This window comes from Lissotriton helveticus, chromosome 12, assembly GCF_964261635.1.
Source record: "Lissotriton helveticus chromosome 12, aLisHel1.1, whole genome shotgun sequence".
In the NCBI taxonomy this organism is placed as follows: Eukaryota; Metazoa; Chordata; class Amphibia; order Caudata; family Salamandridae; genus Lissotriton; species Lissotriton helveticus.
The window spans coordinates 794,733,012-794,750,633 of record NC_136073.1 but is presented as its reverse complement, the minus strand read 5'-3'; positions in this window follow the sequence as shown (position 1 = coordinate 794,750,633).

The following is a 17,622-nucleotide window of genomic DNA, read 5'->3' as shown; positions in this document are numbered from 1 at the left end:
TTACAAGTTTGCCAATTGAAATGGTCAATAACATGCATATGTTGGTGCTAACCATAACATAAATCTGCATGTCTCGGTATTTACTACCATTTTTCACATTTTATATGGTTTGTCTTATCAAAAAATGATTATAACAAAAATCCAACTACCACATTTTCCAGACAAATGTATCATTCTGACATTTGTACAAATGGTGGTTTGCAAGGGTGTCATAATTTTATTGGGCAGGTGTAATTGAGGGCAAAGAAGTTACATTTATTACATTTGTAAATCAACTGAAAATATTTAGAAGAATAATATAAAATAAAAAATACCGGTTATTAAAGTAGATATAGCCAGTAATTATGTAAACAGAGGATACTAAGACATGCTGGTAATGCCTTTAGATATCAACATACAAGTGCTATCCCTTCTACCACGGTAATCTGGAAGCCTCTAAAGATCATACAGAAAATATTCTGTTAAACAGGGACTTTCAAAGGGGCACATTCCAGTTGGATGTCCAATGTATAGTTATATGGCTTATTACTCAAGATTTACAGAAACCACCTAAATATTTGCATATTTTGTGTACTGATTCAAGAGTCAGATCCACAGGACTTAATTAAAGCCTTGGAAACAATGATGAAGTTGTTTGAAAAGACAAAGTATATTTTGCGGTGAAATCTGGGTCTGTGACCCTGAAGCCTCATGGAGAAGCAGCGAATCAGATAAAGAAAATGTTATATGGATACTCTCCCATCAAAAGTGCTTTTAGAACATCCGTCAGACTCCTCTTGAGTTCATTTCAACCAATATTTGTAGACTGCCTTATTATGGTCACATTTAGAATCTACAAGCACGAGCATTGAGCTGGGTGGTGCTAGGGGGCTTCCAGTTCATAATAAGGATGAGTATGAGGGATTTGTTGGGACTATTGCACAGCTTCCCATAAATTGTACGGCAACACCAGGGTACTCTAGACCCATTTCAGAGAGAAAAACCTTGATTGATTCTATTGATCCTCAGTTTCTTCAAGGACCCTTTTAATGAAGAGATAACTGATGGATGGATGGATCGATGGACGGTCTGCTGATGAGAAAGGAATCATTTGGAAAGACAGTCTTTGTAAATGTATTAGGTATCAATGTGTTATCGTATGTATAAGTCTAACCGTGCAACAGCACCCTTTGTTTCATCACAGCGCTCTACTTCCCCCAGCCACCCATCGCGCCCTGTGCCTGCAGAGTAAACTAGCGGGGGGGGGGGGGGGGGGGATATATTTGAACCATTGCTGTTTGCATTAAAATAGCTTTTATTTTACTTATGGGCTCGTGGACTCTGCCCAGGTCCATGTATGACCATTTAGGTCCTTCTGGGACTTGTAGTCTTAGTTTTGCAATGTGTAAAATAAGACTACAAGTCCCAGAATTCAAAGAAAAAAACGACACTGCCCAAACTAGTCAAGCAAGGACACAGGGCACATGATAGCTGTGCCCATGTGCCCATTTTTGAAAAAAAAGATTTTTAAATGTAATTGGCTCTGAATAAAAACAATAAAGGCGATGATGTACATAGCTAAATATTGCACTGGCTTGTGTGGTGATGTTTGGCCAAAAATGTATTTATTTATTTATTCATTTGTTTGGCAATTTTATCGAGCGTGAAAAAGACCCAAGTGGATATCTTATTACTTTTCTTAAGAACCGAAATAGCATGCAGGGCAGGAAAATCTTAAAGTAGAAGTGAACTAGGAATACCCTGCCCTAAAAAGGGTACTTAATGCTCGTTTCGGTGAAAGATGCCGCCAGTCTCTTCTAGTAAACGATGGATATTCCCACAGCTAATAGGATTACCCTTAATCCCCCCTTTGGGGCTGCACACGTGCCTCATTGGGATCCTTAAGTGCTCGTTAAGAAGGAGTTATCTGAGGCCATCCTGTTAACAGATTAAGCCAATTAAAGAGGCAAATGAAACATGAACAGCTTTTGTTGCTCCCAGATTTATACAGATTTCTGTCTTTAAAAAGTGAAAGACCCAAAAGTCCCCAAATCCACTGTTCGGTTAAAGCAGCTGCATCAACTAAACTGAAATTATTTTCTGGCAATTTTACATTTGTTCATTATATTTTGGCGAGTACCTCACACTGTGATTTGAACCGATTGATCAACATGAAAACAAAAGGTTGTCCCTGTCAGTAAACTCGCATCTCCTCTTAAAGATAATGAAAAATATGCCCTCAAAAAATATAACCACGGATGACGGGTACAATTCACTTGATCTGATCTAAGATTTCTAATTCTTATTGATTCACATCTACTAATAGAGGGACCTGGGACTAATAAAAAACATAGAATGTACATAGAATGTACATTCATGTGAAATATTGTGATGAAAAATTATCATTAAATAGCACATCTGAGCATAAGTGGGTAAATGTGTAACTGAGATAAAATCCAACTTCACAAGTACCCTACACAGGCCTACATTTATGTCCCAATCCTTAAATCCGGACCTATGCATAATTTAGTTATTGAAGTCTTGTTATTACATGCCTGTAGTATGAAAATGCCCATCACTTAGTCATTGTAATAGTATGCTACTCTCAAGTTCTGACCTCACAACGTCAGCAGACAACTTTTTTCATAAAGACTTCCAATTTCTGACAGTTCACATTATTTATTTGATAGGGAAACTAGGGGTGGGTGAATATTCTGTGTTACTCTTTAATGTGGAGTTCTGGCCAAATTCATCTAATTGTTGCTGAATTTTTCTCCCGCGAGGCTTCAAAATATGTGAGCTGGCGAGTACTAATGAGATTTGGAGTTACCTAGCATGATTTTCGAGCACGGTCGGTTACCCGGGGCTCTGGCGTAACAAAACCTGAGTTGGCCCCCTTCAAGGTACGTGGTACGTGGAGGGGCATCCTCCGGACTAAGGGCCCGATGTAGGTAATCCAAATTTACAGATTCTAAAATACGAAATTTTACCAATTCGGTATTTTAGAATCGGTAAATGCTATGTAGAAAGAAATTTGGTAAGTATTATTTACCGAATCTGTATTTACCAGGCCCGGAGGAATGAATGTGAATTACCGAATCAGTAAATACCGATTCGGTAAAATAGGGAAACATTCAATGGTGGTAGGGTGTCACATTTGACACCCTGTTGCACCCCTGAATAGTGCTTGTGTGCACATGTGGCACACATACATGCCTGCCACACGGCACTGTTGAAAATGAACAGATTTGCATTTTCAAAGGTATTCGGTATTTACCACCAACTAATAGTTGGTGGTAAATAACGAATCCTTAAAGCACATAAGCACTCTTAAAAGTGCTTCCTACATGCCATTTACCGATTCGGTAAATACTGAATCGGTAAATAAGGATTCGGTAAATACAGAATCGGTAAATACCGAATCGGTATTTAGCGAATAATCCCCTACATCTGAAATGGCTCAATACCAGTCGGTAAGTCTGAAATTTACTGAATTTTGGGTTTACCGACCGGTAATGGGCCACCTACATTGGGCCCTAAATCGGGAGCTCTCCGGCCAGAGTTCTGTGTTGAGGGGGGCCCCTGGAGCTTGGGGGCCTGTGTTACGCCCCTGACCGGCGTTTGAGAGTTTTCATGGTCGGAGGGCTTCCATTTGAGTACATTTTTTGCCGCTCTAGTAAATTTTATATTCAAGCGGCAGCAAAATCAACTGCGACTGGCCAAGCGCATCGTGTTGTTTGTGCTGATTATTAGTGGTGCTTGCATTACTGGGGTTAAATTGCAGCATGAGCTGCATATTTGTCTCCCGTTGGCCTACCCCTTATTTACTGGACTGATTGGCGTGGGAGCAAAAGTGTTTACATGAAATGTAACACACTTGGCCAACATGCCTTAAAATTATTTACACTAAACTGCTGAAAGGGTTCTTTGCCCACAATAGCAGGCAGCATTTAGGATTGTGTAATTTCCATTGTAGGTATTCACCTGCTGTGGTCATTGGTACACCTGATAGATGTCTTGCATCAGATATCAGATGATCACATAGATGTGCTCATTAAGCGTCGAATAGATCATGGAGGCATTTCACCATCACACCACATAATTAGTGATTGGACTCTTTCAAAATATAGAGGTTTCAATAAAACTATATATGTAAAAATGCATGCAAATATGGGGTTTGCTATTGATACTCTCTATAAGCATTGCTTAATTTGAACAAGGGTTTCTCGTGAGCACCTAATCATCAACATCAGCACTTTTCATGAGCACCAGTTGAGGTCACATTCATTTATGGCACGGGGAGATTAAGTGATTTACCCAGAATAACAGGATATTGAGCCAATGCCGAGACTCAAACCTATTTCCCCGTCCCAGAAGTCGACAGCTCTGGCCATTACGCCACATCCCCCCCCCCCACTTTCATGGTTAGTATTTGGTTCTGTTTTAGGCGGTGCTAACACGAGAAAGGGCTGGTGCTAGCTGCCTCCTGACGAGAGCCCCGGCACGTATTTTTCACCAATTGAACCACTGTCTATAAGATGTTCCCTATTGTATTTTCTCAAAACACTACATTAAAGAGTAACTGGGCGTTAAATTATTATTGTTGGCTTCCAGGCACGCTTTTAGAAATCTTGTGAAATCAATGTTCTCATGCCAAAATAGAAACAAATATATTTTCATGAAGTAGTCCGCGATTGCAATCCTGAGTTTTTCACTAGATTATCCCCAGGGATTTATTCCCCATTGAGGAACCCCTACCACCATATGCCTATCAGCAGAGCCACTGGAATTATACAGCAGAGGAGGATCAAATTATGTGGCATGGGTGAGTAAATTGTGTGGCAACAAAAGTCAAATTATGCAGCATAATGCAGCACATTTTGTTATAGTATTACATCATTATTTTGTCATTTATACACTTGTTAACACCGTCTTGGCATTGGTTGCACCTCAGTAGTACCATGTTAACATCCTAATATAGTAACAAGCAACAGAAATGTGACCAGTTAACCTGTGCAAGGGGCCTTCCATTGCACACACACGTCGCTTCGTTTTTAACTTTCGAACCGTTTGAGCTAGAAACAATTTTTTTGTTTTGTTAAAATCTGCAGATTTTGCAGCTGATGATGGTTTATGTAGCAACTGCAGCAAATCTATAATTATGATGAAAACGCCATGCCACACAATTGCATGATTCCAGTGGCACTACCTACCAGTTATTAGGTCTCGCACCTGCGACGATCGCGAAGCGATGTCGCTGCGAGCCCTATTGTGGTCGGCTCTGCTTACAAGGAGCTACGGGAGACAAGAGATGTGCACGCGCCGCCTGCCGTAATCGGATAAGGCCGCGCGCACGTTCACCATCTCCTGTCTCCCCTAGCTCGTACAGCACACAGACACTCGCGCACACATCCCCTCTCACCCCCACCAGTCATCGTGCTCTTTTTACACATGCACGCATACATATACACGCATACACACACACGCACAAACACATGCACACACACAGACACACTCGCACACACACACGCGCGCACACATCCCCCCTCACACCCCACTCACCGGGTTCTTTTCACGTGTCCCTCTCTCCCTTGGCAGCCAGCGGGTCATTCTCTGCAGCAGGCGGGGCTCTCCACGAGCACGGGAGCCCCGCTAGCTGACACGCAAATCATCCGGCTGACAGGCACAGGAGCGCGGGGTAGGCTCCGGTCTGCTTCCTGTATTTTTGCGGCCCCGCCCCAGTCCCAACACAGGTTGCCTGGCTTCCTGTTCAAGCCGGGCTGCGGCGGTGAGTTTTTTTTCCAGGTTTGCCGTAGTAGTTAATTTTATGCTTAAAGATGTAAAAACGAATTATATTAATGGCTAACCAGTAGTAGTAAAGCCACTGGTTATTTCCAGGGCTCGAACGGCCACTCTTATCTCTAGGCCTCGGTTCCCTTAGCTACAGAAACAGAGAGCATTTATAAACAAGCTAGCACCTCCGGCTTTAAGTGTTATATGAAAAGCTGGACATTCACGTTAACGTTTAATGAGGGAAATTAGCAATTCATTGTGGGAAGATGAACACTCTCTCCAGTGGCTGGCAGCGCGAGCCGGGCTTGGCAGGCCTCGTGCCGGCAGCTGATGCTCTCGGCTCCTTTGCCAAAGCAGGCAGATGGCGCAAGAAGGGCAGGGAAAGTCCTGTCAAATGAAGTGCAAAGGCTATCCGTGAGCAAGGCCTTGGCAGCGGACTGGGAGCTGCCCTCTGGCCTGCCCGCCCCCTTAGAGCCCCTGCTGCTTGCACTGTCATGGTGGCAGCCCTTCCAGGGCATGGAGGTGTTTCACGTGGCAGGCATGTCTGTGCTTGTGAGTGGAAAGGTTACCTTGGCACCGGTGCCATGTGCGAAGGCGGCAGTGACACCGTCAGCCTGGCAGCTGGCCAAAGGCGAGACATATAAACACCAACCCAAAGCCTCAAGGGGGCATTGAGGGGGCCCTGGGCTCTGGGAATGTCTGACATAATATCGACAGACAGAATATCTACATACAAAAATATCGACACAAAAATATCGAAATAAAAAATATCGGAGTCATATCTTCATAAAGGTAAGTACAAAAATATCGAAAAATTTATATCGTAGTACAAAAATATCGAAATTAAAAATATCGTTTTTTTAAATGTATAAATAATAATGTAAAAATAATTTTAAAATACATATAATTTTACAAATATTAAATAAAAACATTAAAACATCATTAAAAAATGTAAACTAATACATATACATTTAAAATAAATTAAAAATGTAATAATTTAATGTAATTTTATTTTTTTTAATTTCATTTAATTGATTTAATTTAAATTTTAATTTATTTTATTTTTACCCTGTACGCCTGTACCCCAAAAACTCAAAACTGACCCTGAACCCTAAAAATACCCCTTTACCCAAAAACCCAAAACTGACCCTGAACCCTAAAAATACCCCTTTACCCAAGAACTAAAAACTGACCCTGAACCCTAAAAATACCCCTTTACCCAAAAACTGAAAACTGACCCTGAACCCTAAAAATACCCCTTTACCCAAAAACCCAAAACTGACCCTGAACCCTAAAAATACCCCTTTACCCAAAAACCCAAAACTGACCCTGAACCCTAAAAATACCCTTTTACCCAAAAACCCAAAACTGACCCTGAACCCTAAAAATACCCCTTTACCCAAAAACCCAAAACTGACCCTGAACCCTAAAAATACCCCTTTACCCAAGAACTAAAAACTGACCCTGAACCCTAAAAATACCCCTTTACCCAAAAACTGAAAACTGACCCTGAACCCTAAAAATACCCCTTTACCCAAAAACTGAAAACTGACCCTGAACCCTAAAAATACCCCTTTACCCAAAAACTGAAAACTGACCCTGAACCCAAAAAATACCCCTTTACCCAAGAACTGAAAACTGACCCTGAACCCTAAAAATACTCCTTTACCCAAAAACTGAAAACTGACCCTGAATCCTAAAAATACCCCTTTACCCAAAAACTGAAAACTGACCCTGAACACTAAAAATACCCTTTTACCCAAAAACTGAAAACTGACCCTGAACCCTAAAAATACCCCTTAAAAAAACCAAAACATATAAAATTTAAAATATTATTATATACTTACCTATACTTACGTTGTAATGGTATGCGTTGTAAAGGTACCTGCGTTGTAAAAACATGCGTTGTAAACACATGCGTTGTAATGGTTTTTGCGTTGTAAAAATTTCGTTGTAATGGTAGTGCGTTGTAAAAGTTGCATTGTAAAGGTTGTTTCCCCATTGGATAGCGTAGGGGTAAAAATTACTATTCACACTCCAGAGGGTGCAACAGTAGGGAAAGCGTTGGATAGCATGGGGGTAAAAATTAATTCCCACACTACTCCCACTTTAACACACAACACACTACACATATAAAAAAGACAATTAATATAAATTTCAATTAATCAATTAATAACAATTAATATTACTGAATTGATGTAATTATAAATGAATTAAATAACACATATTAATTACTAATTAATTAACAATAAATACCAAAGAAAAATACAATCTCTTTAATTATTACATTTAATTATATCACACCCTATCCCCCTATAAACACACAACCCACTACACAGAAATAAATCATATCATTTAATCACTTAATAATTATTAATTACCAATTAATTATTATTTAACAATAACAAAAAATTTAATATATTAGCACATTAACTCTAAATAATTTAATTACATAATTAATATTATTTAATTACCAATTAATTATTAATTAACAATAACAATAAAGTAAATATATTAGCACATTAGCTGTAATTAATTTAATTTACTAATCAATATTATTGTTTCCCAATTAATTAATTAACAATAACAAAAAATTATATATATAAAAAATACTCTAATTAATGTAATTAACTAATTAATATTAATTAATTACCAATTAATTATTAATTAAAAATATGTACAAAATTATATTAATTAATTAACTAATTAATATTAATTAATTACCAATTAAGTATTAATTAAAAATATTTACAAACATATATTAATTAATTAATTATTATTAAATTACTTCCCACCCTATTCCCCTATAAACCCACAACCCGCTCTGATACTAAAACGCAAAATGTAAACAAATTTACAAATTTTCAAACATACATTACAAAACATGTTTAACAAACATATAAACAACATAATAAAATACATAACACTAAACAAAATTTCGATATTAGTAAAATTCGATATTAGTAACATACATACCTTAAAAAAACGATATTCTGTCTGTCGATATTTTGGACATCGATATTCTATACTATCGAAATTAAAACATCGATATTATTGTATATCGATATTTTAATTTCGATATTTTGTCTGCATACCGGGCTCTGGTTCACCTTCATGCACAGTAATGCCCGCTACCGGTAAAATGTGCAACATCACGCAGCAGGCACGGAGCAGAGAGCAGAGACAGCAGGGCTTTATGTATTCTCACAGGCACAGAGGAGCAGAGGGAAAAAATACTAGCCGGGACGCACCAGACGTGCAGACCAGTTGTCGAAGTGGGCGGGAACGGCAGGGCACGGCGTGCCCCTACTTCTTTAATTCTGTAGATTCCGTTCCTCTACTTTTTTATTATGAACATGCGTCCCTGGATGTCAGAAATATTCTGTTTGTGGACGGGCCGGGAGCAGAGAAGGAAAAGGTCACTGTCTCTTACTTCCTGCCCAGACAAGACAAGGAAGGTGTCCGCTTCTGCTCTGCCGCTGGCAGCTGCCCCCTCTTTCTTACTCCTATTCCCTCTCATTCCAACTCCTTCTCACTTACCGAAAATCATGAATCAAGAAATGGTTCTCACCGTCTCTTCCTGTTGTCCATTTGTACCCCTGTGAAATTCATGCAAAACAGAAAACCACTTTTGCTGGAAATGCAGTTTTGACATTTTTCTATTCCAAAGTGCAGCCTCGGAAATAAAATGTTCAAACTCTGAAAAATAATTAAATAAAGCAAGATGGAATGTTCTTAATGTGGCCAGATTATTTTTTTCAAACCCCAACACATTAGCGCCACTTTACAGAGTTTGCCAGTAAAGAGCTACCTTTGGTTTCTTGTCTTTCTTTGAACAGCATTGTTTTCCTCCAGTACCTCCTACCTGGAGGTACTGCAGTACCTTGTTGATGGGTGGATTGGAAAACAAAATGTGTACGGCGGTTTTGTGTTAAAAAATGTGGTCTTTTGAAACCATACTGCTTACGTTTTGTAAGCATATAAGCAGTGGACATTGAAATGGGTCCTTTCTGGGCCCTGTGGTTATGTCCTTAACTTTTCAGTCAAAAATACTTGTTGATTTCTGAAAAATGACTGTACAAGTGTTAAGTTCATCATGTTCCTGCTTACATTTTACATGCTTTACTAAATCTGTCATTCCTCATGAGTGTTTGCTTTTTCCAGGATGTTGTTATCTTTTCTTTTAGGCAGCATATTGCTCTTGCCTAGTGCGTAATTTGAATTGAGTCGCATCCAGTTATTTATAGCAGGTCAAATTGGATTGTAGTTGAAGGCAGTATGAGTTTCTCTCAGTGGAGCAGTATGGTGTTCAGTGAGGGAGCAGATGTAGCACTGGGGCCAGAGCTGCTGAATTTAGAACTGGGGAACCAGGTTCAGCTTTCATGAACAGTCCCCCAGACCACTCTCCTGAGGGAGCACATTCCCATGATAGACCTTAGAAGGCACCAGAAAAGCCCTGGTGTGTTAGCACCATCAGGTGGACCCTAGCAGTGGCAAGTGTGGGTTCACCTTGAAGGCTTGCCCACCACAATCCATAGTGAAGTTCACCTCCAGTGTTGCGGGCAGGCCTACGAAGTAGCAGACCCTAGAGCAACAGTGACTCTGTCACTGAGGTCACATGACCCCTGAGAAGAGATGCTTGCTCTAGGGCAGTGCGACTGGTGTGATCGCAACGGGCGCTGACTTCGAGTGGGGGCGTTGTATATTATGGGTTTAAAAGCACTTGCTGCCTCCTTCCTGGCCACCAGCTGTTTTCGGCAATAATAACAATGTCATGATAACTCTGATGAATAAACTTCTTCCTAGAGCGAGATCGGAGATTTGTCTGGTGGAAGTTTTGACTCATGGAAAGATAGCGCAGAGGGTTAATATGCCTGCTGCAAAGAAAATGTACCAGGCCCATCACAAAGTGCACATATTGTAAATAGGTCAGTGGGTTACTGCTTTTGTCAGTGAGATCCTTTTGCTACTTGCAGTTTATAAGTAAAATCCTAGCAAAGAACAGTGAGCTATTAACTTTCATCTAAGAGCTGCATACAAACTGCAAGGTATAAACTAGAGAGTTATGTTTTTTTCCCTAAGCCTTTGATTATCCTAATGCTGCAAAAAGTGTTATTTTTTATACAAATCAAGAATGATTTTTAAAGAGAACCCCCAATCATGGTATTAAGTTTTAAATTCTGAGTTTGTGTTTCTCCAGGCCAATCACTATTAAACTATACTGTCTACTAGTATGGTTATCATGTGACTCCTACACCTTGTAGTCCTTTGTCTTATGTAACATTTCCTATACAGTCATTTACACACGTAAAATTGATTGTCTCTGTGTATATTGCTGACGACAGAAACTCCATGGCTCGGAAACAAATGGCTTGTGCTTCCACTTTTAAGCATTTTTGGGACATTCTGTGATTAAAATAAATTCACAAAGTGGAATATGTTTCTAATGTCAATAGCTCATATTAATCGTTAAATAATCATGTGTATCCATCGGTTGAATTACATTACATAATAAGCTGTAACTGGTCAGTGAAATACCACACAAATACTAAAGATTGGGATGTTTTGCGCATCCTGGCCACACCTCTAACTCCGCCCACTGATCCAATCCTCAGTTACTGCCGCCCTCTATTTCTCCGCCCACAGTTCCCCTACTTTTTTTCCCCACTTCGACCACTGGAGGGCAGAGGGCTGAGGGCAGAGAGTTGAGGGCAGAGGGCAGAGGGCAGAGTGTTGAGGGCAGAGTGCAGAGTGTTGAGGGCAGAGTGTTGAGGGCAGAGGGCAGAGTGTTGAGGGCAGAGTGCAGAGTGTTGAGGGCAGAGTGTTGAGGGCAGAGGGCAGAGTGTTGAGGGCAGAGTGTTGAGGGCAGAGTGTTGAGGGCAGAGTGTTGAGGGCAGAGGGCACAGTGTTGAGGGCAGAGTGCAGAGTGTTGAGGGCAGAGTGTTGAGGGCAGAGGGCAGAGTGTTGAGGGCAGAGGGCAGAGTGTTGAGGGAAGAGGGCAGAGTGTTGAGGGCAGAGTTTTGAGGGCAGAGTGTTGAGGGCAGAGTGCAGAGTGTTGAGGGCAGAGTGTTGATGGCAGAGTGTTGAGGGCAGAGTGTTGAGGGCAGAGTGTTGAGGGCAGAGAGTTGAGGGCAGAGTGTTGAGGGCAGAGTGCAGAGTGTTGAGGGCAGAGTATTGAGGGCAGAGTGCAGAGGGCAGAGTGTTGAGGGCAGAGGGCAGAGTGTTGAGGGCAGAGGGCAGAGTGTTGAGGGCAGAGTCTTCAGGGCAGAGGGCAGAGTGTTGAGGGCAGAGGGCAGAGTGTTGATGGCAGAGGGCAGAGTTTTGAGGGCAGAGTGTTGAGGGCAGAGTGTTGAGGGCAGAGTGCAGAGTGTTGAGGGCAGAGGGCAGAGTGTTGAGGGCAGAGTGTTGAGAGCAGAGTGCAGAGTGTTGAGGGCAGAGTGTTGAGGGCAGAATGTTGAGGGCAGAGTGCAGAGTGTTGAGGGCAGAGTGCAGAGTGTTGAGGGCAGAGTATGGAGGGCAGAGTGTTGAGGGCAGAGGGCAGAGTGTGAGGGCAGAGTATGGAGGGCAGAGTGTTGAGGGCAGAGGGCAGAGTGTTGAGGGCAGAGGGCAGAGTGTTGAGGGCAGAGTGTTGAGGGAAGAGTGTTGAGGGCAGAGTGTTGAGGGCAGAGTGTTGAGGGCAGAGTGTTGAGGGCAGAGGGCAGAGTGTTGAGGGCAGAGGGCAGAGTGTTGAGGGCAAAGGGCAGAGTGTTGAGGGCAGAGTGTTGAGGGCCGAGTGTTGAAGGCAGAGTGCAGAGTGTTGAGGGCAGAGTTCAGAGTGTTGAGGGCAGAGTGTTGAGGGCAGAGTGTTGAGGGCAGAGTGCTGAGGGCAGAGTGCAGAGGGCAAAGTCCAGAGGGCAGAGTACAGAGGGCAGAGTGGTGAGGGCAGAGGGCAGAGTGTTGAGGGCAAAGGGCAGAGTGTTGAGGGCAGAGGGCAGAGTGTTGAAGGCAGTATACGTGCTTGGCGTGTACTGTAGAGTTAACTGAATCCGGCACGCTGCAGTGCCTAATAGGTGCTTGAGATAGACAACGCGGGAGGGAATCAGGACTTGCAGCCACCTTCTCTATTTGGAGGTGGGGTAGATTGTGCGGACCGTAGATCCAACTGTGAGCATGCGAGCTTTGCGCCACTCTGTAGTACAGCTCCAGATCCGGTGCCACCTGGCCTCCCGCTGAGTAGGGCAGAGTTAGGATATAGAGTTTGACACACAGAGTTTTACCAGCCCATGCCAATTTACCCATTAATAAAATGGGGTTGACCCAGACAAAAGTCCAAGGACCTGGGTATTGAATAGTATAGAGAACAAAGTGGTCCTAGGCAAAAATTAATCTCACATTTGAATTTACTATTCATTGTTAATCTGAGTAAATTCATTTGGATTGAATCCTGAAAAATAAACAGAAAGAAAAACAAGCAGAAAAAACCTTATGCGCTTGTGGCCTTATTAATGATACCCAAGACCAAATGGAATAGTTTGGCAATGAAATTTACAATTCATTTCCTATATACATTTACATATATATACAAAACATGAGGTTGGGGAAAGTTCTGCAAGATGGAGTAGAAGAAGCAAAAGTGCGTGCTCTAGTGAAAGAAACGGATAGATGAAAAAGAAATCCAATGGTTTGAGATGCTAAGGTATCATTCCCTTAGAGTTGAGCCTGCCCCACGTATATCAATCATACGATTTGTTTGTAGTTTTCAAAAAAGGGGACAAGGGAAAACAGGGGTACCCTGACGCTGCAGAGGGAGGATCAACACCTCAGCTACGGGTCTTCCTCAGGACGGGGAGGGTGGGAGGTGGGGGAGACCTAGACTTCGTTAGGCAAGAAAAAACCCCAACAATGAGGTAGGCCACCAATTAAAGGTGTATTCCTACAAGTTCCAAATTAATTGGTGTAAAACTCATCCTTAAATGCAGAGTTCACGTTGTGAAATGTCAATCACCGCAGGTGAAACTAGAAGTGGTCCAGCAACGAGGTGAAATAGTTACCAACCACATACGCTCCTTGCATTCATCGTCCAAATCTGTATCGGATAATAAATATCCTAACGCCGGAGCGCGAGGGTGTCAGCGTCTCGGCAGATCAGCAAGCTTGGGCTGTGTCTTGTCCGGTTTCCCCATGTTGGCTCTGACCAGTATCGGTACAAATAGCGGAGGGCCTGCATTTTTTTCAACTCCAGTTACTTCGCCAATGAGTGTAGGCGCCTGCTTATGCTGACCGCACGCCTCACAAAGGAAGTCAGATAGGGCCTCACAGCGTGCAGTGCAACGACCTACTCAGGAGGCAGGTGCTCAACTCCGCTGTCACATTTTGTGAGATGGCCCCCACAATTCTCCCATCCAGGGTCCCAGAACAGTCATGTATGCAACCCCAGGTGCCTTGGGCCCAGTGCAGGAGTGGAGCTGTGCCGAGGGAAGGGGCCACACGCACCTGGCAATTGGTTTAGCTCGCAGAAGATCCGGGATTTTCCTTCGAGCCCCACAAGGGCTCAGCGCAGGCGGCGACTCACCATCAGGCCTCCACAGCAAGCCACAGCCAATCAGGCCATGTGCTAGGGATCCGCACTGCGCTTCAGCCCAGGCCTCCGCAGCGTCCCACCCGCTACAGATCACAGAGGAGCCAACAGTTCCTCAGCAATCACCAAAGGCTCCACACGGCGTCCAGGAGGTACGCTGCTGAGCAGGGGTCCAGTCGCTTCTTCGAGCCAGTGTTCATCAGGGCAGGGTGATCACGCAGTCGCAACCCAGCAGGAGGCACCACCCTGGGTCAATCATCTCCGTTCCACCAGCTTTCAGAGCACCATCTGCACGGCTCAGTGTGCTCAGTCCCTCGAGTGAGATGCAAGTTTGATATCAGTCAATACGTGCCGGATTGATGTGGCGGCTTGTGAAGCTCACTTAATTAGCGACCATCTTTAGGCCAGGCAAGCTCCGCCCGCCCAACCTGGATCAACTACTTAATCAATAATTTCTAAAGCACTGCTAATCACCAGCAAGAGTGTCTTGGTGCTAAGCGCAAATTTGCTCGGGAGGAATCAGCTGAACAGTGAGCTCTTGTGTCCCTTTCTGAAATCCTGAAGAAAGGGTAAGGTCCCTAGGTTGAGGGGGACTTCACGGTGAGGTAGGAGAAGGAGTATCTTCCTCCTCTGTTGCTTCGGTGTGAATGAGGGAGAGGCAGGCGGAGCATAGGTGTCTGGTGGGTAGATGGCAGCTCAGGTGGTGGTTGATATATGCCGCATCTTGATTGTGCAGGACTTTGTAGGTGTGGGTCAGCACCTTGAATTGCCATCTCTTCTGCAAGGGAAGCCAGTGGAGCTTCTTAAGGTGTGGGATGATGTGGGTCTTTTTGCAAAAAAGGGGGTATCCAAGTGCACACCTTTGTTCATAATATTCGACTTGTCAAATTTAAGCAATTTAATCTTGGTTGCGTGCAGCCTGTAATCATGGTCTGCCCTACAACCACGTCTTGAATGTTCATCAAAAGCCGGAGCGAAGTAACACTCCTGTTCTGGACGCACAGCTAAATCCCTAAATCATAAACGATCCCACAACTTTTTCCACATTCAAATCATTTTTTTTCCTTGTATGATGTGAGTCTGCCTGGGGAGGTTGAGGATGAGTCTGGGCGCTGAGTTCTGTATGGTCTACCATCTCTTCTGGAGATGAGTGGTGATTCCGATATAGAGCTTGTTGCCGTAATCCATGCGGCTAGTGACGAGGGCTTGCGTGATGGAATGCCATTTGAAGATCTTTCAGAGCAGGAGGCAAGATGGCTGCCGTGGGGAAGGCTGTGTAGGCAGCTCGCTCCCCTGCTCCTGGCGTCCTAACATGAAGGGAGGAAGATAACCAGCTAATTCTTCTGGCCAAAAGCTCCATAAGACCCGATTTCGAGTCTCCGCTTATCCAGCAAAAAGAAAAAAGCCGGAGTATTTTCACTACGTTTAGTTTCAGAACGACGCGACTACAGGCGGCTGATTTGGAGCCGTTACCGCTGCCGCTGCGGGTGGAGTCGGAGGTGGAGGCTGGCGGAGGCTGGCGGAGGCTGCCCTGGGCTGGGCCATTCGGAGGCAGCTGCGGAGCTGCAAGCTGACCGGGAGACTGAAGGGTGTTTCCCGCTTCCGTCTACTGCTACGGACTTGGTTTTGCAGCCGCCGAGAGATAGTGGCTGGTTTGTTTGGCGACTAACGCTGACTTCCTTGAAATCCTGGAACCAGTGCAATTTAAGCCGGCGAAATTTTGTAGAAAAAGCTGTATCTAGCTTTGTTAAAACTGCTTTCAATAGCCGTGAACCATTACTTGCAGCAACAAACTATCCTTTTGGAAGGCGGTGTCTACGAATGATACTAAATTTCTTCGAGCTTCGACGGCGGTCTCCGCTGTGGCGTGTTACACTCTGCCTCTGCTGGGTACAGAGGAACGTTTTTCCGGGCAGAGGGGGCCCACGAAAGAAGAAGAGGACACCGTTTCCTTCCTCTATTACAACACGCAGCAGTAAAAAAAACGATACTGGGTCCAAGCCGAAGGACGTGGAGGCCACAATGGCAGAGGCAGCCCCTGTGACTCTTGGCAAACCTGTCACTAAACCGGGTAAGAGCTCCAGCAAGGGGGCTGCTACTAAATCCAATGTATCTAATGTATCAGTATCGCAGACACTGCCTGTTTTGTTTGAGAAGCATGCTGCTAAAAAGAAAAATTTGGATAATGGAGTGGAAAATCAAAGCACTGATTTAGCTGTTACACAGTCTTTAACTCAATCACCTATTAGCGGCGATATTCATTATAATACTAACACTTTTTCAAATCCGATAATGGCTCCGATTCCGGTTTCAATACCGACTGATTCTTTGAGGCGGGGCATTATGGGGAATGTAGTCCCTGCTGGAACTATTTCCAATCGGTCTTGCTCGCTCCCATCACTATCACTGGCACTAAACGATTTACCCAGTGATTTGTGTTCTGGAACAGAAATAACTATGCAGCAAAACAGCCAGGAACTTCCCGAAAATTTTTATTCACTTTCGGATCTTTCATCTGATGAGGCGACAGCTGTAAATAAAGAATGGGCAGATATTAGCTGCGAGACTTTATCCTCTCCTGGGGAGAGTAGCCACAGCCCTGATAATACAAACGCAGCTACTATTATTAAAAAGAGGTTGAAGAAGAAAAGATCCGTTCGTGTGGCGAGCAAAGAGACTACTCCTAGGTCAATAAATAATATGGATTCTTTATCTCCTGAAATAGTAGCCATTGCTTCTGTTGCTGCCGATGAAACTCCTAGATCTAACCATAATGGCTTATCTGACCCTACCTTGCCACCAGATGATCCTCCAGAGATTACACTTAAAATGATATTTGACACCATGATGACTCATAGGGCAGAAAGCAAGGCGGAGAATCAACGTACTCAAATGACATGCGCCAAAGTTAAAAATGTAGTACGCCGTGCAATTAAACTATGTTCAGAGACTGCGGATAGGGTCACAGAAGCTGAGGCTAGGATATCTGTCCTGGAAGAGGAGTGTTTGGCTCAAAAGCAAGAAGTCGGAGACTTTAAAATGCAAAAAAATGATCTATCTGATAAGCTTGCTAGTTTGGAAAACCAGGCCCGCAGGTGTAACTTGCGTTTTCTTGGAATCCCTGAAAACAAGGAAGGAGGGGACCCGAGGCGGTTTATTATTAATCTATTAAGTGATGCTTTCCCAGAAATCACTGATTGGGACTGGACCCGGGAGATCCAACGAGCTCATAGATTCCCTTTTACTGCAAGGACCCCGCGACAAGGCAAGGAAAGCTACCCCAGGGCTATTCT